The following is a 23,976-nucleotide window of genomic DNA, read 5'->3' as shown; positions in this document are numbered from 1 at the left end:
TATATGGGTAGGATCTTCAAAATTATCAAACCCTGCCAAATCGCTCTGGCAACCTCCCCACCCAGTCTTCCCCCTCCTCCACCCTCTGCCTACAAAAGCAGATGGAATGGTAGCATGTTTGGAAGGTCAACACAGCTGAATTTTGATGGACTGCTCACCAAGGAATAGTTCGAAGCTCAGACTCAGGTGGGTTTCCAGCTGCCTCCTTTCAATCTGCACCCCGTCTATTTCAGCTCTGAGATGGATGGAGGCTTCCAATGCCATGAAATACAATATGACTATAATTACACCTAGCACGTCTAATCTGGAGATTTCAAAGCACCTATTGATTACTACACTGGATATTAATATGTATAAACCTTAGCTGTATCTCATCACATTAAAGCAAATGTATATTTACAAAACTCTAGGAATTCTTCCCCATAAATCCAGGATTTAATTTCATTAAGTAAGTCTCTATTGCATGTTCCTCTGTAAAGTATTTTGCTCACGGTTGTAGATCTAACCAAAATGGGAAAAGGATTAAGTGCATTTTGGTTTTATGACTGTATGCATGGGGCACTTTATACCCTGAGTTAAATAAACTTTATCCTGGTTGGGCAATACTGTCTGGTCAATAGAAATGCTATCATTTAGACTATCACAATCAATAAATTGGATTTTGCTTTTGCAACTGAAAGGGCTATTATTTTTCATACAGTTTGTCAATAGGCTCCAGGTTATGAGATATTTGAAAGATATTCTATAAGGGATAGAGAATTATGAGCTCTCAGTAGATGAATTATTTAAGTAATTTTCATTTCTATAAAAACTATATGTAAGGACAGCCAAAAGGAAAGCATCAAAATTGTATTTTCGATGCAGTGTTTCCATTTCTTCATGTCTGTTCTAAAGGACTAGATTTTCATGCATATATAGTCTTTTATGCTTTGCATCCATATAGGAATAAGTATTGTTGTGAACAAGAACCTTGCCAGCTACACTGTGCTACCATATGTTTTAGGAAGTGGTTTGAGACCCAACATGGGCAAGAAGGAAGGTCCATAGGTATATTTGAAAGCTGGATGGCTTAGTTGTTTTAAACCTAAGTTTTTAAATGCGTATATCAAAGGTTCAAATCCTAGTAGGGCTGACTCAGTCTTTCAACCTTCAAAATACTGTGGATAAACTGTCCTCCTGTCTCTTCTGCATAGACATTAAAACTCCCATACCACATTTCAGAAGTGTCCTTGGTCAAAACTTCCCCTTCTAACACTGTTATGCGGAGTGCAGGATGCTAGCTGGTTGCCACACTCTACCCCAGAGGTGGCTGCATTTCGGTATTGCTTTCCTTTATAAGGTCCTGATTCATGCAAGTAGCTCTATTCAGGAACGATGATTAAGCACATGCTTAAAGGTAAATATGCGCTTAAATCTATCCCTACTCTGGAAGACATTTGAGAACATCCTCAAGTGTTTTTCTGAATCAGGGCCAGGGGTTGGTAATGTATGCGGGATCTTTCAGGTGCAAAGGTGCCATATAAAGCATATCATTATTAGACTCTTGGCTTGCTAAAGGCAATCCAGTCAGATGAGAGACTGCTGCGTGAATGGTTTTGCAGTATTTGGTCTGCTAGCTGGTCAACAGGTGATGGGTTTTGTTCTCCCCCCCCCCCAGTCATGTGGCCCCCTGACCTAAATAGAAGAGCTTACGCCCAAATTCATCCTGGAGCTGGGATTACCTTTATCCTAATGTTGTGCCCATTTAGGGCATGTTTTCCTTCTGCTGTAAATTACAAATTATGTGCAGAAAACTAAGCCAAGGAAGATAAATATCGCCCTTGACCAAGACCAAGGCTCCAGGGGGACACGCAGAGACTTAAAACTACATTTCCAGGTAAATCTCAGTGACAGCAACTGCAATCGTCAAGGGCTGGTTTCGCTTCCATTCATCCAAGATGGCTGCTGCTGTTACTCCTGCTTCTCTGCTATTAGTGAGAAGAATCACATGCCACGTGAGCTATGTATAGAGACCTCAGCGAAAGGAAACCATAACTTGATTGGGTTTTTTTAAAGGTGTAATAAAACTTAGTGACTTGAATTTTAAGTGTACAGAGACAACTTATTGCCCCAGGTTTTGAAATGCATCCACAAGCATGTCTCCAGTCTTTAGCCTTGAGAATTCTATATCAGGTTACAAGACATTGGAGGAGAATTCCGCACTATAATCCTGAACTCCTACATCATGTATCATTTAATTGTAATGTACTCCATGTATACTGGATATTATGATGTGGATTACACCAGTGCGTAGAGGCCCAAGTCAGACTAGGTCCCCATTGTGCTAAGTGCTGTGTAGATGTTTAAGCAAAAAGACTGTCCTTGCCCTCAAGGAGTTTACAATCATCTGTATTATGATATTTCTTCCTGCTCCCAGCCAGCACATGGCTGTAGTGCTCTGACAGCCCGTACTGTCCTTGCCATTTCTTTACCCCAGCCACTCTAGTTAATATCTTTTTCATAAGGAGTTTTAAATTATATGTCTAAATGAGGCCAATAAATTACACTTAATAAAATTCTGTGTGCATCATTTTCGAGCAGAAAAGGCTCTAAAGAAATATTTTCCATGCCACCACCTATGTTCCCATCCCTTTGCAATATAACATTTATTCTAATATTAAAATGGCAGCTGCTCTATAAATTGTGAATCATTAGCACTCTTCATTGATTTTTTTCCCTTGCAGTCTGCAACTCTGGGCAGCCACTGTGTGTGAATATCAGTCTATTGGATTGAGATTCATATCCTATTTGAGGGTCAAAGACCAAGACCTCATGAGCTTGAACTTCTATCAGCCTAAAACTGATCAATACTTGGAGATATATTTGATCCTGGCTGCTAGCACAGATTAAGTGGCCATAAATACAATCAAAACCATGAGGCTGCTAGGATAAGTGGTTGAGGGGAGTAGGAAGGTGACAATGAACCTGATGGTGAAGGGAGGCATTCCGAAAGCTTGGGTAGCCTACAGGCATAGCCTCAGGATGCTGACATGGGTCCTGGATTTTCAAAGAGGAGGGCTGTAGGTTCATTTTGCCACAAGACTAGGATTGCCAACAGGAGAGGAGACAGGATTATGCAGGTGAGAGAGGGACATCAAAGACAGCTCGAAAGTGCGGGATCATTTTCAAAGATGCCTGTCAGCTTCTGAACACTGGATTCCTTCGAATCCAAACACTACCCAGCACCCGCTTTATTCCCAGCAAATTAAGAGAACCATTCTCATCACACAGGGGAGAGCCACACAGTTCAATAACCACTTTGCTTTTACTCCACTCGGTTAATACTCAGCGGGGTTGCACATAGCATACGTTAATTGGAAAATGTTAGCTTAATAAAATAAGTACCTATTTTTTGTCTTCCCTCCCCTGCTGCACTGAGTGAAACTTCACATATGTGATTACAATGGTTTATTAAAGAGGAGAGCCTTACTCCGTTTGAGCTTATTAATGGTGATGCTCTGCATGCTGAGAAAGAAAAGAAAGTCCATAATCACAGGCATGATTAAAGAACAATATCCCTGTGGGGCTGGGGAGGTTTAAAGGTAATGTGAAGCCTTGAAAAATAGACATTTTAAATACAGAGAAATAGCAGCATTGTTGCACTGCTAAGAGACTGACGCAGTCAGGGAAATTATCTGCCTATTTTAAAAATCTGTTTACAACATGCCTCTTTACAGTATTACATTTGATCTTAAACACTTATTGAAATGATTACTTTAAATGCCAGTAGATCCAGAGTGGAAATAACCAAAAGTACAGCACAGGGTCAGTGGGGCTATCTGCATGCGGAAGGGACTCTTCTGAGTAAGGGCTTGTAGAAGTGGGTGGTGAATCTGTTTTGCTGGGACGCAGCGTGTGGTTGAGCAAACAGCGAAAGGGTTGATCCCGCACCTGCATGCCTGAGTACGTTTACTCACATGAGCAGTCTTGTTGAATGGAAATGGGCTACTTTCATGAGCAAAGACTCACGTGTATGCATGTCTGTAGGATTGGGCCCTTAAAATGATAACCTCTTCACGGATTCCAGGATAGAACCACAACCTGGTTGCAGTTGAATATTACATTGTGTTTATATTTACATGGCAACATGTCCTTGTGATGTCCTTGTGGGCAGAGTCTTCATTATCATAAAGAATTCGTTTTTATTCCACTACATAAGTACTACTTATTATAGTCTCATATATTTTCTGACATAACTAAAGGGTCTTTATTGTTGTACATCAAGGTCACTGACAAGTAATATATTCAATCTATTAAGTTATTAGGGAGATAAATAATTTGATGCAAGCTGAACTCTGAACTTTTACCTTTTCCCCTGATAGACGGGTAGTTTCTCGGTGTTCATACTAATCTTGTCTGCACTTGAATAGTAATTCCATTAGGGTTATGACTACAGCTGTACATATGCAACGACCTCAAATACAATTTCTTTATGGAGATGGGCAATAGGAATATTAAAATTTTAAGCCAAAGAGGATGTAATTTAACTTAGCATTATTTATTGTGGACACAAATCCCTTATAATATTAAAGGATAAAGAATTAATAAATGAAAGATCCCCCATAAACAATCCATAAAGTCAAATGTATTTCTTGATTTAATGCAATTGCTTTTTAGTGTCTTCTGGTTACAGACATGCACCTTAATTATTTTTTAAAAATTCAGGAATCAAACTCCCTTTCTCTGACTCATTTTCAGCTTGTTTTGCAAGAACTCTTTCAACCACTGATTCTAAACATTCACAAAGGTGTTTCTCAACTCATTCGTGATTAAGCTTAATTAAGAGGCTACTGTTAAAGATTCCATTAAACACAGACAATGGCATCAACTGGAAAAATAAAAATTAAAAAAATGCTCTTGCTAATCAGCAGAACTTTAGATCCTGATTCGAAGCCCATTGAAGTAAAAAGAAGTCTCTCCATTGATTTCCATGGAATTTGGATCCGGCCCTTAAACTGTAAGTTCCTTAGGACAGAGACTCTATTGTTTGATTGTCAGGCTTTTTCTCTAGTACACCACCAGTTCCTGGTCCAGTACCATTGTTTTAACTGGGAATAGCATCAAGCCCTTACAGCACAGAATGCCCCGTGCAAAAAAAAAAAAAACCCCAAAACTGGATGCCTTTAAATGTTGCAACATAAGCGTCTTGCACAGGGTCCTTGGGGAACACAATTGTTTGGAGCTTTATTTCTAAAGGCTGCCGAAGGAGGCCAGTTCCACAGTGACATAAGTCAAAGGACAAAATGCTGTCCCAGGAGGGCAAGCTAGCAAAAAGAAAAAGACGGTTGTGACCCCATAGAGCACTCCAGAACTAGCACAGCAGCCCAGACATGGAGGTGACAAAAGACAACAGGAGGGGGTACAGACCAACTGCCAGATGCCCCCATCCCAGAAGAGGCCTGGCATCCAAAGCTACCATTAAGTAGACCCGAGACAAGCTGTTAAATTCAGCGCTGTGTTGGGTGATTGTGCTTAGACTGACTGCAAAGGGGAAAGGTACTGGGGGAGGACAGAAATACTGTACAGTCTGAGTGCATTGTTACTATCTATCAAAACAAATGTTAGAAGTCACATGATCTAATGGATCAGGCAGGGGACTGGGAGGCAGGAGACATGAGGCTAAATCTTGGTACTTGGTAAGAAAGGCCAACACAAATTTGCTCTGTAAACAGGCCCATATCTCTGATTTGTCTCTGACTTTCTGGCTCAAAATTCAGGCCTGGAGCTGAACTTTCCCAAACTTTGACTGGGGGTTTGGTTGGCCCATTACAGAGATAACTGGAGTGGTCAGAGTACAAAGGATTGATCCTGAAAACACTTACCACGTGGGTAGCTTTTCCCATTAGAATAGTCCCATTAAATTTACATCCATTCTGGTTTGCAAGATCAGGAGCCAGATCTAGTTCTTTCCTCATCCCAAGTGTTTAAATTGAGTTTGGCTGTCGTTCTAATGGACGTGCTCTAATTCAGCCACAAGATATTGGGGGTGATGCAGGAATCACTGGGAAAATTATAGGGCCTGAGTTATACAGAAAATCCAACTAGATTATGGTAATGGTCCCTTCCAGCCTTAAAATGTACGAAATTGTGATATCCAGAGTCAATGTAATGGTTTGAGCCTAATTTCATCTTCCAGCCCCACCCCCATCATTTTTTCAGAAATATCAATTGTGGAAAACATTTGCTAAAGAGAAAGCAGTATGGATCAGTAGACGGAGTCCTGGACTGGGAGCCAAGCAAGTGGGGTTCTAGTCCTGGCTTTGCCCTAGCCTTCAGGGTAATCTTGGGCAAATCATCTCAGCTCTGGGTATCTTAGTCTCTGTAAATTGGGGATAGCAATGTTCAGCATCCCTGCTTTTAGTTCTACGGATGTGATGAGCTGCATGCCAGTTTATCGTTGTTTTACAATAATGTCTGTATTCTCAAGATTCACAGCAGTAACCGGTGTAGATTGTCAGGGGTCATGAATCAGATATTTAGAAGAGCTGAGGGTTCTGGTCACTTACACCCTCTAATAATCCAAGTGGTTCTCTCCTTCCTGTTATGATCTAAAGTGGGTGTATCCTACTCACCATAGCTACTGGTCTCAGAAAACACACTGTCCCAGTTTGTTACTGGCTGCGCGATAAGTTTCAAATGCTCTTTGCATACTTTAGCTTAAAACCTGTGATCATGGGCATCATTTTTCCTTTCCATTTTTTTCTTCAGTAGGAGCTATCTTGTCGACCTGCTAATAGTTCTATTTGGGGCTGACGTTATATCACATGAGATGGTAGCCCTAGTATTTCGAATATTAAATATGCCAAGAATCGTATCATATATTTAATGGGCTATGACAACCAATATGTTTCAAAGCTGTTTTCATGTCAATTTTCTTTCAAATTTAAACGTCTGTTGTCAGGTGAATGGTTTTCAGCAAGGCTTAACTTAGTAGTCTAAATAATTAACTAACTTTGGAACAAGCTATTTCTAATGGGAAGCACAAAATGAAAGAGGGGAAAGCAAGCAATAAAACTGCCCTATCAAGGTTATTCATTGTCTTATTGCAGTTGCAAATACCAATATAGGTATATATATATATAAATCTATATGTATATATAAATATCCTCCTTATTTAAACTAATAGGACACTTAGTTTGATGAAAAAGAAGTTTGAATAAAGGAAGCCATGTAATGAACTTTTAAACCCTCCATATTCTCTAAATATTTGCCCATTCACTGTGCTAGGAATCCTGGGATTTATGCTGGGAAAGTCTTGACACAAAACTGTGGTACATTTCATTTAAAAAAAAAATGCTTTCACCCTGATGCCAGGCATAGAGAAATTCCCTTCTCAGCACATCCTTAAGAGAAGAAAGGAGAAACATTCACATGCCTAGAAAATCCATAACAAGCCCAAGGTGTAAACAGTAAGAACAAGGATTACCTTGCCAGATTTTCTCCTGCCCTGAGATCTACTGTGTGCAGAAGCAGATGTGTTGGGGGGTCTGATCTGTGCCAGTTTCAAGTCTGAGCAGCCCAGAGGATCATAAACCAGCTGAGAATTTGTGGAGTGCAGCTGCATTCCACTTCAGGTCCCCAACACACTCCCGCTTGGGAAGGGGTTAGTGTAGAAGCCAGGTAGATCAACTTTATGCCTCCTCTTCTACCAGGGGAATTCACATCCGGCCAACTGGGGCCACATTCCAGCTCCTTTGGTACAAAGAAGCCAGCTCAGGGGGAGAGAATCTGATCCAGGTAACAGCATGGCCATTTGTGAAACAGGTCATTTTCATAGCATTTAATGACCATATTTGCATGATTTTGGTTCCTGGAATTTCTTGCAACATGTCTCGTAGGGGGGAAAAATAAATCTAATCTTCCTCATAAAACTGTCAAAAGAGCCCTATTCTGACTATATGCCCAAAATATTTAGATATCTAATTCAGAGAAGATTTCAGATTAACACACCTGGGGACTGTTGTCAGGCGAGCCACAGATCAGGTAAAGGATTGGCAGTAAAAGTGCAGCCTTCCTCCTCCCCGCCCCCTAACAATGTGCCTCAACCCTGACTGGGAAGGACCATCTCAAGAAATTGAGGGCTGTTTAAACCACATAACCCATTCAGTCCTTGGCCTCTCTAAGACTCCCAACTGGTGGGCTTGTCAGTACAGATGCCATGGTGGTGTATTTTTATGCGGACACTTGTAATTGGACAGTGACTGGTGAATTCAAGTGGTGACAGCCACGGCTACATCCAACCTAGAGCCGATCTGAACTGGCTTTTGTAACTGAACATACATAAATTATGAAATGGTACAAATTTTGTAAGAAGAATTTTATCAAACCCCTACAGACCAAAAACTCCACAGCTACATAGAGCCTAAAGCTCTCTTGCTAGGATTCTTATTAGCATTATTCACTATGTATATTATGGTAATGGCTAGAGGGTTTATCCACGTTGGGGCCCCAAAGCACTAGCTACTGTATAAACATGAGTCAAAGAGAATCCTCAGAGAGTAAGATGTGCTTTTTTTTAAATGTACTGGCTCTATGAAAAACTAATCGAGGCAGGCTGGTTTTCTAGGTATCTGGCAGGCACACTTTTAATTATCCCATTACATTTTTAAAAAGCCAGCATTGCTAATTGACCTTCCTTCCAAGATCCATCTACATTCATTCTGCCTCTACCTTTGAGGCGGTCGTTCCATGTCTAAGACTGAACCTGTTGGGTCAAATTCATCTCTGGTGTAACTCCACTGAAGGAAACAGAGAGAAACCAGGGCTGACTCCACCCCCCATTGCTTTTTGCATTCTCCTCTTTTGGCTTCTTTCTTCGTCTTCCTCATTCCTCCCCCTTTCTCCTTCTAAATGGCCTCTTCCAGCTAGATCACTAGGACACATGGGGTCAGGACAAGTTTCTCTTAAGAAGCCCACAAAACTATCAGAAGCCTTGACCTTGCTGGCCTTACTGAAAGCTGGGCTAGGCAGGTGGTCTGCTGGGAATCTGTGTGTCTGCAAGACAAGCATCAGTGCGCTTTGCTGTGTCTGATTTTGTGCAGGTAATCAGAATATAAGGCCTGGTTAGGCACTGGTGCACGCAGGGGGAGCTTTGCCCATAGAGGGTGTTTATGGATAGCTTCAGAATTTCACAGACCAATAAATCAACTTGATTAAAACTTGAGAGTTTTTTCAGTTTTCCATGTTTGGCAGTGCCTGTTTGGTATCGCACGCCAACACTGTTCTGGCTGTGTGGCTTTGTTATAAATGCTCAGTTTTTACACTGCAATAAATGATTAACCAAATTCACTTAATGTTACATTAACACTTTAAATCAAAGTCCCCACACATATAATTAATTTAAATTTAATAAGAGCTATTGCATGTGAAGTAATTATCCATTGATTATAAGGAACATATTCATTGAGGATTAATCATACCTAGTGTATTACATAGCTGTAAATCCTTTGCTGGCATGTTTTAAATAATTAATTGGTGGTTATTGAACTTGCAATAGGTGCCAATAAATATGAATAGTTAGTTTGCATAGAAGTTACTCTGCTGCGTATTGTTTAGAAGGCCATTAAGGACCCAGTCTTTACTCACATGAGTAACCCTTTTGAAGTCAATCAGGATTGCTCAGAGAAGTCAGAGTTACATGTGTATTCCATAGGAGCTATTTAATAGCACAGATTCTTATGTTCCCTAAGGCCACTTCATGCTACTTCTGGCAATGAAGCAGGGTCTCAAAGGTGTCCAAATGTACTTTACGCTCATTTTCCCATCCCTTCATGCTGCCAGAACCTTGCACAGTGGCCTCAGTGTAGATGAGGATCAGGCCCAATGAGTATTTAAAACATTTCTTTCTTGGTTTTGCTTCACAGCTGCACACTGGAACCGTAGGGGCTCCATTTTGCTCTGAGTCATACGGGTGTCAATCCAAAGTCCACTGGACTCTATGGATTTCCACCAGCGTGAGTGAAATGCAGAATTTGGCCCCTCAGAATGAAATGTTCCTTTCCCCAGAGTGCATCCCCCCTCATTCAGCAGGCTGGCTTGTTACCGGAGGGCACTTGTGAGTGGGGGAGACCTTTATTTTTCAAGAGGGAAAGGCACTGGACATTTTAGTTGTGCTGTAACGTACAGAAAGAGCGACATAGATTTGGAGCCTATCATCTTTAAACTGATTACTTTAAAACAGGATTAGCAGAGAATTAATAACTTTGTAAAATACAGAGAATCTACTTACAGGGGCCGGGATCATCCCCTCTCTCTCTCCACTCCACAGCAAAACTCAGTGTGGGGGGGAGGAAATCTCTTTGAGATCCCCTCATGGAGTCTGACCCCGTTCTGTGGCAGGGGGCAGGGTTTGCCTCCCCTCCACAGGACTGGCATATCCCCTCCACCCCCAGCCTTGCTGCTTCACTGCCTCTGGCCCATGATGCCACGCTCCTCAACCCATCGCCCCGGCAACAAGACTGCCCATGGCTGCAGCTGCCCTGGGAACCTCTGACTTCATGGCAGCTTCTGGGTGTATTATCTCGCCTGGTTAACCTCCACTGGGCTAGAGGGCGAGACGATATTGTATCTATCCTTCCCCCACCCCTCCCCTGCAATGTGAACCCCTGACCCATGCAGCACCCTCTTCCTCCCCTCCCAGTTAATGGATCTGTGAGGAAGGATGTGGGTCATAGTTATTATTTCTCAATAAGCCATATGTTTCCTAGGAGACTTATATTTTCAGTGTGAGAGAAGAGCTGTTTTGGCTAATGTAACCAAGATGTATATTTGGGACCCTTTTTAAAATGTCCCCAAGACTCTGAGGCAAAGGCTCCAGGATTCATCCAGATCCCAGCCCTAGGAATAACCAAACCCACCATGGGTTTACCACCATGTCACCAGCCCTAAACTATACACACACAAGTACTCGCTAGAGAATGGCTGCACTGGACATCCACACACGAGTGTGTATTCACACACACACACAGAGTCATTGTAGCTACTTCTCATGATGTTTTATATTTTAACATGTTCCTTGCACAATTTGCATCTCTCAGACAAAGTCCCCGTTCATTCCTTTCAGAGCTGTGTGTCTATCTGACATTGCTGGACAGATCTGGCGTGTTTAAGGGGTGAGACTGTCATTCGGAGGCTCCCCTTTACACTTCTTCTGCCAGACCTTGCTGACTTGAAAATGCCACATTTTCAGCAAACCGGCAGCACATTTAATAAATCACATCTGTACGCTGCTTTATTCAAAGGCCCTGACAGTTTAGGATTGACGACATCCAGGGCAACCGAATGTCAAGCACTCCTAATGAAAACTATCCCATTTTGCTCCAGCACTACCAGCTGCCAACAGACATAATCTACTGGCATATGGAGAAGGCCATGCTAATCCCTACAAGGTCATTAACAAGAGGGTGAAAATTACATGCAAAGCACCAGCTGTGGCATTCCCCACTACACCATCTTATACTTGATATAGCAGGGGGCGTGGAGATGACAAACGCAAGCATGTTTCACTACGCCAAGCATTCCTGATAAGAACAGACCTCCTTTTTCCAAATTGATGTTGGAGCTGAGGTTTTGGATTACTGAAATGCTGAGTCCTCTTCTATGCAAAACAGATGAAGGCCTATTAAAAAATCCAACTTTTCCTTCATAACCACAAACAATTGTAATACACATTAACTTGGGTAAGGATTGTACCCTGCAGTATGGCTGGATCCAAGTGTAAGAACTGACCTCTGTGTTGCCAGGAGTTCAGCTCTGATGCAGGGAGAGGGTCAGGACCAATTAAAACTCATCACTCTTTCAAACCTGTGGTTGAAAGATACTGAATCCCTCATCCAGATCTTTGCCCTTGGCAGGAGAAATTGTTTTCCGCCCCAGGTGTGTAAAAAAGCCTTTCAAGGAGAGAGTGACAAGCCAAAGTCTGGATTGAAAGTCTTGGTCCTTGTTTTCAAGGCCTAACTCCTCCCTATCTCTCTCTCCTCTTTTTGTGCTTTAGAGCAGGAACCTTGTCTCCCACATGCCAGTAAAGCAACTTGTGCATCTGTTTGCTAGATTTAATAATAATAGAATTATTAATTATCCACCACCCTGGGCCACCTGGAAGGATTCTGAGTCATTGCATTATGCTTCTAGAAGACATGGACTCCACTGAGCCTATGAACTGGTAAATTCTTTCTGCCTGTAAGCCAGTATTTGCAGAGCAGCATTATAGCCTATTATATTTAATGTTCTGGATCCGGGTGAAAGTCAGCCCTGTGCAGGGTGAGCACAAAGCCATGTTCACTCCTGAGTCCCCTCTAAACTCCATTGAGAAGTGTTAAATGAGGTTTCAAAGGTCTTGTGCTGGCCCCTCTGCACTGGGGTGAATTTCACCCTATTAAATAATGTGCCACTTTCCATTTTCAGTTTTCCACACCCTAATTAAAAAAAAACAACAACAAAATCAAGAAAATAGACAGGAATTCTGCCCCAAATTGGTTCCTCTGAGTAAATACCCTATACACTAGGGCCCTGGTCCTTCAAACATTTACACTCATGCTTAACCTGATGTACATCAACTTTGAATCTCCAATCTCAGCTCCTTCCCAAATCACCTTCCACTTTTAAAATGTGCTTGGAAATGTAGTTGGACTTTTTATCTTTTCATTAGATCATATAAATATTTTTTGACAAATAGTAAAGCAAAAATCAAAAGGCATTTAAAAAAACCAAAACAAATCTTTTCAGATCTAAATCCTAGCCTGCATAATGATCAATTCCTTAAACCCCATAATTGTTAGCATTACTTTGGGTAATGTTAAAAAAACATTAATTTAAGGAAATGTAATAGGAAAAAAGCTCTTTAAATCGGCAAAGAGATGAATGATATCCAGCAGTATGACCTTTTTCCATACCACAGTGACATTGAATAATTTTAAAGTTATTTACATTTTCATTCTTCCTTGGAAAAATGTTGACAAGGCTTTCACTGCTCGTAATGGATACTCAGCAACATCTCTGGAAAATGTAACTGCATCAAAAGCTCTTCCTCAATTCTTCTTCATCTTTTCATGCAAAGGGGTTTTAATTAATGGCAGAGCGGTGACTTCATGCCGAGAGTTCTCATTAGCTTGACTCGATGATCTGTGTTAGGTGACACAACTCCCCCAAAAAGGAGCTAATGGAAGCTACGGTTATTTTTTACTATGAACATATTCCATCTTGACCATTTGCATCTCTGCCTTTGCTTTTCAGAGCTGACAGAAGCCTCAAGTTCTGGAGCTATGAGTCAGTGGAAGATGAAAAATAAAGATAGAAAAATATTGATAAAGCTTCTGGCATATTTAAATAACTACCTGTTACTCTATGGTGCATAAACACTGCCAATGTATCGATAGAATGGAGAGTTGTATAAGTGTACCATAGTATACACATACAGGTATCATATAATACATATAATCTATGCATAATGTATATGTTTTATGTCTCTGAGCCACTCCCCTTGCCTGCTCCGGGTGTAGAAAGGAACTAGGAACTCCTAGTGGGTGTAGATCTGTCATAGCCAAATCCTGTTCTAGCCTCCCAGCCCCCATCCCTTGCCACATTGGAGGGTGGGGAGAAACATGGTCAGGGGGAGGAGGTGTGGTGAGAGTGCACTGCACTCTGTCATTCCCTGGATGGCAGATGGCTCCTTAGGACCATAATCAGCAGGCACAATTTAGAGCAGCTCTCCCTGCTGCTCCCTCTATGGTGGGACCAGGGCTGGCATTGACCCAGCTCCATTAAGAGGGCTACTATAGTCTCCCCGTTCTCAGCTAAGAATCAGGCCCCCATGGTGTGCCATTCAGAGTAATTTCTGCTGACTATAGGGGAAAGGTGTTAATAGGTCACCTCATAGAATCATAGGACTGGAAGGGACCTCGAGAGGTCATCTAGTCCAGTCCCCTGCACTCATGGCAGGACTAAGTATTATCTAGACCAATGCTACTCAAAGGGGTGGTCCGCGAACTGGTGCCGGTCCGCGAGCCATCGGCTGCCGGTCTGTGCACACATTGGAAAAAAAAAATTGCCGGTCCCCCACATCAGATAGCTTGAGAAGCACTGATCTAGACCATCCCTGACAGGTGTTTGTCCAACCTGCTCGTAAAAGTCTCCAGTGATGGAGATTCCACCACCTCCCTAGGCAATTTAATCACGTGCTTAACCACCCTGACAGGAAGTTTTTCCTAATGTCCAACCTAAACCACCCTTGCTGCAGTTTAAGCCCATTGCTTCTTGTCCTATCCTCAGAGGTTAAGGAAAATAATTTTTTTCCCTCCTTGTAACAACGTTTTTACGTACTTGAAAACTGTTCTCATGTCCCCTCTGTCATCTCTTCTCCAGACTAAACAACTCCAATTTTTTCAATCTTCCCTTATAGGTCATGTTTTCTAGATCTTTAGTCATTTTTGTTGTTCTTCTCTGGACTTCCTCTGGACTTTCTGGTGTCCTGCACAGCCAGCAGAGCTACAGGAGACTGCGTTGGATTCCATTCTGGCTCATGTATCATCAACAGATTTGCTAAAGAAATTCTAGCTGCAGAGCCAAATTCTACCTTCATTTACACGGTGCACCCCCTCCCCCACTTTTGGATCCTCGTATCACAGTAATAAAAACACAAGGCTGCAGCTAGACTCCATGTGTTGAAATGTGATCTGCATTTGGCTTAGTATAATATTAATGGCAAACATTGTGCCTGTCTGCATAGCCACAAAAGAGATCAGATTCCAACTGCTTTCTGCTCTGGCTGAATCAGCCTGTGTCTGGGGCTGGGAGGAACCTCAACAGCTCCAAGAATCTGTATGATAAAGCCACACACAATACTGCAGAGTCCACTCCATGGGTTTTGCCAATACCCCTGTACTGTCTCCCTTTGCTGGTGGTGCTATTAGGAAGGGATCTATTTATGCAAATAGGTTAAGGGATAATATAATTAAGCCTACTGGGATTGAGGACCAGGAACTCAGAATTATTAATGGAACCTTTCATCAGTTGGGTCCAACGTTCAAATCCAACCTCCGTTGATCACTATAAAGGGATCCCTCTGGCTCAGGACTGAGGCACATGCGTGCAGTAACTGTATGTTTGTGTTGGGGAAGCTCACACTCCTTTGCACCTGCACCACAATGCCACACAGACACAGATATGTGCTTACGTTTTAGGGAGTGAGTCCTTCCGTTCAGCTGAATGGGACTCATTTTCAGATCGTTGTAGCGATCTTGGCCACATACTCGTCCTAGAGGAAAATAGAGGACTTTCAAGTTTCCAGGGTATTTGCATGCTTTTGACACTTCAACTTAATACAGTTCAAGGGCTGATCCAAAGCTGTTTTCCTGCCTTCACCCTTGTTCATTACATTTAACTCTTAAAAGTTTGAAGCTGAAATGTGTTTTCACTTCAATATTTTCCCAGGTGTCCATACACACATACAGCTCTTTTATTTTAGGGTTGCTTATGGACACTGGGCTGGGTGAGGTGGCGTGTTATTTTTGTAGCATTGCTTTTAAACAAGTGGCTGGCACTGTGGGTTTTTTTGTTAGACATAGGCTTGGAAGAATTTGATTTTTTTTCCCCAATAATTTCAACAAATGTTTTCTTTTTAAGCTTTTTATTTTTATCAGTTTAAATTTTCAGTTATGGGAAATTATAAAGGGGTTAGACAATAGGTGGGTCAGACAATAAAGATTTCATGACAATAGCCACTGAGATTCAAAAAGTTAAAGCTTTACAACAGTTAGAACACAAATAATCAGTATCACATGTCAAAATACACAAAGTAAATCCAACTCCACTATGTCTCAAGGAGCATTTTTCTTACTTTGACTCTTTGTAAATTTTTATCATCAGCTATGGTAGTATTTTTGCTTTGGTTTGTGTGTATGGTGAAATTGACATTTTCCAAAATTTACCAAAAAACTTCTGATCCTTCCTAGCCTAGTTATAACTTTGCTCACGAGAGCTAAACCTGAGCACACTGGTTTGTTTATTGTAGGGTTGTTTAGGAGCACTGAGCTGTGCATATTGGTTTGTTTACACAGGGTTGTAAGTGAGTACAGGCCATTCGTTTTTTTCCTTTTATTAAAAACAAAAAAAAGAAAGCATTATATCTTTGGGGGGAAATGCATATAATAATCCCAAATGCCTCTTTAAAATAAGATGCTTAAAACAATAAGAAAAAAACTGGAAAGAATGACTCTTTGAAGGCAAAAAAGATAAGTCTCAATACTGGGACGTATATGGGGCAGAACATCATTATTATACTGTAGTACTATTTGCTGTGGAATGGCTAATATCAACATTCCAGGCGCACAATTAGTGTCCTGCATTTTAATCCATGTGTAAATAAATGAGCCAGAAAAGTGCTTGGGGGAACAATTCTTTATTTCTAAATGTGTGATGATAATTGGATTAGTACAAATTAAAACCAGAATAACTTCTAACTTCCCCACATCCACGGTTTCATCACCAAGCAGTTATCCCCAAGAGCCAATCCCAATGTGTAGCATAACAAGGGGATGTTTTAACTAGAATAATTAGGAGCATCCACAGTAATTCATTTGGGAGATCATGGCAGCCTCCCATCAGAAACAGACCACAGTGAGCAGGTCACGTTCAGAAAATGAAAATGATAAGGCCGCACTAAGTGCTTCTGGTGGTAGAGAACGGTAGCAGACCCCTGGCTCCAATCCTTCTAAATGAGTCTCAAAATGCCCCATTAAATATGGAGCCAATTCAAAATGATAAACTCAACCAGCTGGAAGCTTTTTCCCCGATCAGGAAGATCTGCTTTCTAAATCCTCCCTAGTTTAGCCAAAACCACGCCTTGGCATTGGGTCAGAACTGTACAACATGTTTGCAGCCAAGCAAGTCATGGAAGGATTCAATTGAATTTTATTTAAGTTAATTGGTCAGTTGCAAAAGCTCCACTATCTTACCTTCTTTTCCTTCTTCCCCCATTTTCTGGCCAAAGCATTCTTTAGTCTTCTCATTGCATATATCCCTATTCTGCTCAATTAGCCATAAATCAAACACATTTGGAAGTCACCTGGTTTCAGATCTTATTACAATTTGAAAGTTGGACATAGAACCCCATGCTGCTCTGCTCAGCTCACTTACACAATAGTCCCTTTGGTGTCATGATATATGGCATCTCTGACCTACTTAAATAGGAGGAGTTTATTTAAAAGAGAAAAAAACTATTGGCAGAGACGCACATGCCTTTCCACACAGCTCAAGTTCCAGCTTTGTTTCCCATGTTTACCAGGGACCATGCCTCGTCTGCAACTGCATACAGCCCACAGAGACTTCTGTCAGCGGAATAACATCTGTAAGTACATACATTACAGTTGGGATGTCACTTGGACTATTTCTGGGGGCAACATGAGCAGGATTTGACCACATGATTGCTGAAAATATTACAACCTTCTGAATGAACCTGGCTCAGTTTTGAATACAACCTTGGATCAAAGTGTGGTTTTCTGTCAAAATCAAGCAGAAAGAATTCAGTTTCACATGGCTTTGCAATAAACAAACAAACTCAACCAGCTGGAAACAAATCTGTTCCCACCATGGGTCATGCCAAGATTTTTTTCTTCATGGGAACCTAAAATCATAAGCTTGGATGTAGTCCTCACAGAGATTGAAACCAAATAAACTGTTAAGACAAACTCCTGGAGCAGTCAAAGCATCAAATTTTGCAGGGGTCAAATCACTGTACTCCTTATAATTTGAGAAAATTCATCACCGTAGTCTTGTCTTGGAAAAGCACCACCCTCAGCTCCTCCAGCCGCAGTTTATATAATATACACTCAAGTTCATCCAAAGTCCATTGAATTCAATGGGAGTCTTTCTACTGATGTAGGATAAGGCCTTTGTTGCGTAAGGGAGGCCAGCTGCCAGTAAATAACAGCAACCTGGGAAAAGGTGCACCCAAATCCCATCTATTCAGCTGCGGCTGATGGGTCCGTCTTCACCAGGCTGCAGGAAATGAAGATTGGCAGGATATCAGATGTCTTCATTAACTAGCAATTTCCTCTATTTGTGGTGGTGTGTTGGTGAGCAGGCCCGGATAACCCTTACAATTTTGTCAGTTTAATTTACCATTTGCCTCACCTGCCAGAGTTGAGTGTGAGCAAAAGGGGAATCCTCAACAGGAAAGAAGAGAAAAATGTATGTATGAATGTGGGACAGAGGGAGATGCCTACCCAGAAAGTTTAATTAGAATGGAAATCTCACTAAAGCCCCCAGCTCGTTCACATTGAAATACATATGTATCTTACTGAATCACTCCTCCATTGGGCAGAGGAGGGAATAAGCCAGAGTCTACCTTAGCATGGTCCCCATCTTGGAATATAATGTAGTGAGGTTTTTATCGTCATGGTTAATTTACCAAAAATAAATTCCATAAATAAATACAAATCAGAGAATCAGTTATCTGCCTTGGCAGTTAAACAATAATGTTGCCTTAGACTTATCTAATAATCCCAAAGTGTTTTGCCAAATACATACAAGGTCAAGGGCAGGAAGGTGAATGGTCTTAGGAAAAGTGCCCTGGGATTTTTGGTGCAGCATGGGGCTTGTTATTTAAGGTGTCAGCCACCACATGAAAAATATGGAGTGTGTCCTTTTCAATCTAATTCATGCACAGAGTAAGCAACATTCAGTAATCTTATTTGTATTACAGATGCAGATAAATACCCCAATACTAGCATGTCGTTCCAGTACTTACAGCACCTCGTGAATTCATTTTAAAACCACGCTCGAGTCGTTTAGACCCCAAATAGCCTGATTTTCAAAACTACATGTATGCACCACTAAGTACCAAACTGGGTATTGACACACGCTGGTTGGATATTGGCCTAAACTCATGGCCAGTTAAACACACAACTGCACTGTGAGTACTGTTGTGAATTCGTGATAATTCTGCAAATTAATTATGCACATAACTGGGTGCCAAATTTTGAAAATCAGGCCCCAAAAGCTTCTAGATATTTAACATGGCTGGAGCGGCTCCACCCCAGAGATGCATGCACTGAGTAAAGTGAACCTTTTATAAAAGGCCCTAATATGTGATCACCTGAAGTTAAGCACCAAAACTTGTATCCAGCCTGTGAGATGTGGTTTTAGATAGCAAACTTTAGGCACCTGCATTTAATTAGAAAACAACCCTGTATTTGTAAAGTGCTTTCAGTTCATGGTAAGTCTTTATAAAAACTAGCTGCCGACACTGGTGTCAGTGGGAGTTTTGTGTGCATAATAATTGCAAGATCAAGACTCATATGTTTAATATGTTAGAGCAGGACTCCACAGTTTCCCCAAAATTTGTAATTTATGGAACTGTGTCACAAAGTTCATCTTTTTAAACGTACACTTTTGGACCACCAGGTTTCTTGTTGGATGGTTGCATTTAAAACTGGATTAAAATCAATGTGAATAGACTAAGGGTCACACTTTCCAGTGCAATTTAGGAGCCTACATCTCATTGAAAATCAATGGGACTTAGTTAGATGCCTTTGAAAATGTTACCCTGCCTTTGAAGCCTAAGTATCGGCCCTATATTTTAACAATTTAACATATTCAGCTCACCAGGACAGGGACTGTCTCTTCATCTGTGTTTGTACTGCACCTAGCACAATGGGTCCTGATTTAGTCCTTTTGGGATACCATAATATAATTTATATTAACAGGAGCCTGATCCTTTCCCTCTTGATTACACTGAGAGGAGGGGAAAGTCTTTAATGTGGTTTACAAGACTATGGGCTGATTCTCCTATAATTTATGCCACTTTTACCTCATTGCAATGTGACCCTACCTTCCATGGATTCACTCCTGATTTGCACCAGTATAAGTGAGGAGAATCAGGCCTGGTGTACCCTAAACCCTGTTTTAATAAGTATTCTCTTGATGTGCTATTTTCATAGATTGAAGATGATATCCTCCATCAGAAAAACAGAAGTGATTCCTGAATTAATTTAGACATCCCTCTGCCTTGTATACCAGCTGGATATGGCAAGCTTGATCTTATCTGTGAACAGTTCTAGGGTCCCACAGGGACACTTAGCACTTTATAAACCTGTCAGGGCCTTAAAGCTGATGACCATGAGGCTTTGCAACCAAACACTTAGTTTTGTGCCTACACACACACACTAAAATCCAGCATTCGTGTTTTTTGCAAGTGAGGGGGTGTTGTTTTGTGCTGCAGTTTCATTTAGGAACAAAAAAAAAAAAAAAAAAAGCCCGTTCTGCATGATTTATTTTAAAGCATCCAAGCTGCTGCAAACTGCAGTGCTTTGGAAACATATTTGTATGCATGGTAAACAGAGGATTGTCTCTAAACCCATCTGCACTTTTTCCCTACCCAAAACATTTGGTATGTTTACAAGCCCTTATCTGGAGCGGTGCTGAGTACCAGCAACTCCTGTGACAATCAGAAACTCTCTAGTGCTTGGCACCTGATCAGGTTGTCTTTCATTCCCCAAACACGTTGTTCCGCAGACTTTTTATGATTTTTTTTTTTGCCACCCACATATGTATGAAATGCTAATTTATTTTCACAACGTATTTTTCATGTGAATTATGCTGATTCATCATATATTAGAACTGCTTTGCTACAAACCCCTTCTATAACCGACTGTACAGTGCACAAACACACACGCTGCTTGTCTATACAGACTGCAATCAGCTGTGAAGTGTTCTGTGATTATGTTTGAAGACCTACTGTAAGTGATTGTCTAGATGGTGCCTAGCACAATGGGGCCCTGGTCTGTAACTAGGACATTTGGGCTCTGCTGCAATACAGACAATAAAATGATAATAGGTTTGTCCAGCACAAAGCACAATGGTGGGAATAGGATCAATACTTATAGCACAATAGATGATTAAAATTAATAATAATAAATACCCAAAGAGTGTGCAACAAATAAGACAGCCACAAAGTGGTGATAACCCCAAAATAAAGGGTTTCAAAAAGCAAGGATCTGATCTTGTGAGTCTTCCAAGTTCAGAAATCCCATTGAAGTCAATGGAGTGTTGCTGATTTGCACCAGTCGGGGATCTAATCTGTACTGCATCCAGGCTATCAGACCATTCAAAGGGGGCTGTGTAATTGAAATATGTCTACATCCGCTGGGCTATTCTATCTCTCTAGGTTGACACACCTCACCATAGTCTCGGAAACACCATATTATGCCATTGATCTTTTTAAACTGAACCCCTACTGAAATCAATGCTCTAGCCCATTGAGATTGTTTCAGGCTTAGCTGGGGCCTGTTTGTTGTTGTTTTTTTCCTACACACTCTCTGCTGGGTTTCTTTCCACATGGCAATTCTCTCAACCCAACAAGTCACCATCTGATTAAATCTCTGCCATTTGGGGCCCGTGGGGATTATAACATGACTGCAGCAGGTCCCAGCCATTCTCTGCAGCTCAGCATGTTGCTGCTTCATTAAGCACCAAATTGTTACATTAATTCTAACTGCTCTGTAGAGATGTAACTGTCAAGAATGATTTACTCCCTTCCAGCTGACTGGAAGACTTTTACAAGCTTCTCAGTGCGAGCTGGAAGAGACCATGGCATGGGCAGGTGTGGTCATTTGTATCAGAGTATTCAGTCTGGTGACAGGAGCAAGTGGCTTTAACCTCCCCTTAGAGATGGGGAACTTTCTAGCCCGCAGGGGAAAAATAATAACTGCTTAGATAAAAGTTTATCTATATTGTGGGCTCTGTATTACAAGTCACCATAAGAACTGCCAGTTAAAATACAGACTATTTTCTATAACGCTTGGTGAACTGCCCATCTTGAATTTCACATGATCTCACCATCCTCACTGTATGAGGCAAGTCCTTTTTTGCTGATGCTGCATAGGAAGGAGAATCCATTTAATTTAAGTGTGAGAAAACATCCCTGGTTACCCATGATTAAGGGGGCAATTTGTTAGTTCTCAAATTAATTTTCTCCAAAATGTCTTTTTAGTTGATCCTTGCTGCAGGGTGAAGCTTTAGAGAGAGAGCAAAGATTTTAATGCCACAAACACATCAAATTGTTCAAACCACCAGTGACGACAAAAAATTGCCAGATCCCTTTTCCACATTATTGTATTACCTACCCTTCCTAGAAACCCCATTATTTTCAGAGTCTCTGAGTTAATTTAAAGCTTGTGCTTTCGTATTGCTGGCTTGCCAGCTCAGTGATGTATGCCACCATCAGAATCCATTCCTATGTAAGTGCCAAGCCAGGCTAATTCGGTCTTTATTTTTTATTTCCCTTTGAAAGTGGTTCCATTTTAAAAAGGAAATTAAAACAAGAATGTCAATAAACAATCTAAATGCCTTTCTGGTTAGAATCCAATAAGGACCATTTAAATAGCAAGTTCTGTGAGGTTTGCATGGTTCAAGTTCTTAAATGAACTATTTCATGGTGGGACAGAATAGATATTTGTACACTATGTCTGCGCAACTCTCTCTCTCTCTCTCTCTCTCTCTGTGTAAAATATGTACACAGACAAAGATGTACATATATTATATATATAAGAGATATACTTGGCTCTTATAAAGTACTTTTTCATCCATAGATCACAAAGTGCTGATTAACATAGGTCAGTGACAGAGACAGGTCTTCCAGTATCCTAATCCAGGGTGTTATCCGTGCTCCCGCCCCTCTAGATGTATATATAGACACACACACTCGCTCGTGCTCTCTCTCTCTCTCTCTCTCTCTCTCTGCAGGCTAAAATGTTGCTTTCCCTGCAAGCAGAGAAATCCCATCCAGGTCAATATCTGCGCATGTAAGGAAGAGAACAGAATGGCAATCTGCAGAGTTTACTTATATATTGAAATTTCGTTTGACTGATTAACGAGCTAACAAAAGGCACAAGGGATTCTTCAGAGAAAAACAAAGGATTTAAAAACATTATAAAAATGAAGAGTATCTATTTATACAGAGATTAATGTATTCTGCATATAATGCGCACACACACGTATACATACACACGTGTGTTTGTGTGCACAGTTAATATTATATAGAGGGGAGGGTGTATGGTCCTGTATTGAGGACCATACTTCCTCCTCTCTATATAATATTAATATGCGTACAAATGTATGTGCACACACATGCTACATGCAGAATACATTCATCTCCAGAATTTGGGGATTAGATTAAAATCCAAATGATAGGCCCCATCCTGTGCTACTTTCTCAGACCAAACTGCCCTGGACTCCTCTCTTGCTAGTGGTGGTTTTGAATGAGTAAATCCAGCAGGGATGGGCCCTGTGGACAAAATCCCTGTGACAATGGCCAACCCTTGTGCCTGTCCAGGGCAATGGAGGAAATTCTCCCCCTGCAGGCTGCTGAGTGGCTGAAGTGCTGATCTGTGGGGGCTTCTTTAGCTTGGCTGTTGGGTGGAGGATCAGAGCATCCATGGGATGGCTCTCTCCTGGCATCCCCTTGCCATGGTCCCATGGGAGGGCAGTCCACACCACGCAGTGCACTTCCTGCACAGATTCCCAAATTCTGCCCCCCCCCACACACACACACAATGGAACGGCGCCTCGATGTTGGCGGGGTGCAGGGGAGATCAGGGTGTAGACCATATGTGTATTCCAACCCTAAAGAGGAATGAATGTCCGGAAATCCAGCCCCTAGAGAAGAAACCGGCCGTTCAGGGTACAAACCTGGGACTCTAGCAGCACTAGCTGATGAGCTCTGGAGTTCACATAGAGGTCTGCATTGTGCGACCTGAAACCACCCCCTTGCCCAGGGGTGCTGGGACAATTTGTGTAGCGGGGGGTGCTGAGAGCCGTTGAACCCAAACCTGTAAATCCTGTGTGTGATGGACACCACTTCAAGCCAGAGTGTGCGGCAGCGCCCCTAGTTCCAGCACCTGTGCTCTTGCCTGCTGTTTCCCGCAGAATCCGCATGTCCACATG

The sequence above is a fragment of the Chelonia mydas genome, chromosome 16 (assembly GCF_015237465.2).
Source record: "Chelonia mydas isolate rCheMyd1 chromosome 16, rCheMyd1.pri.v2, whole genome shotgun sequence".
Lineage (NCBI taxonomy): Eukaryota > Metazoa > Chordata > Testudines > Cheloniidae > Chelonia > Chelonia mydas.
The sequence above is the reverse complement of the archived record's forward strand: the minus strand, read 5'-3'. Positions refer to the sequence as shown.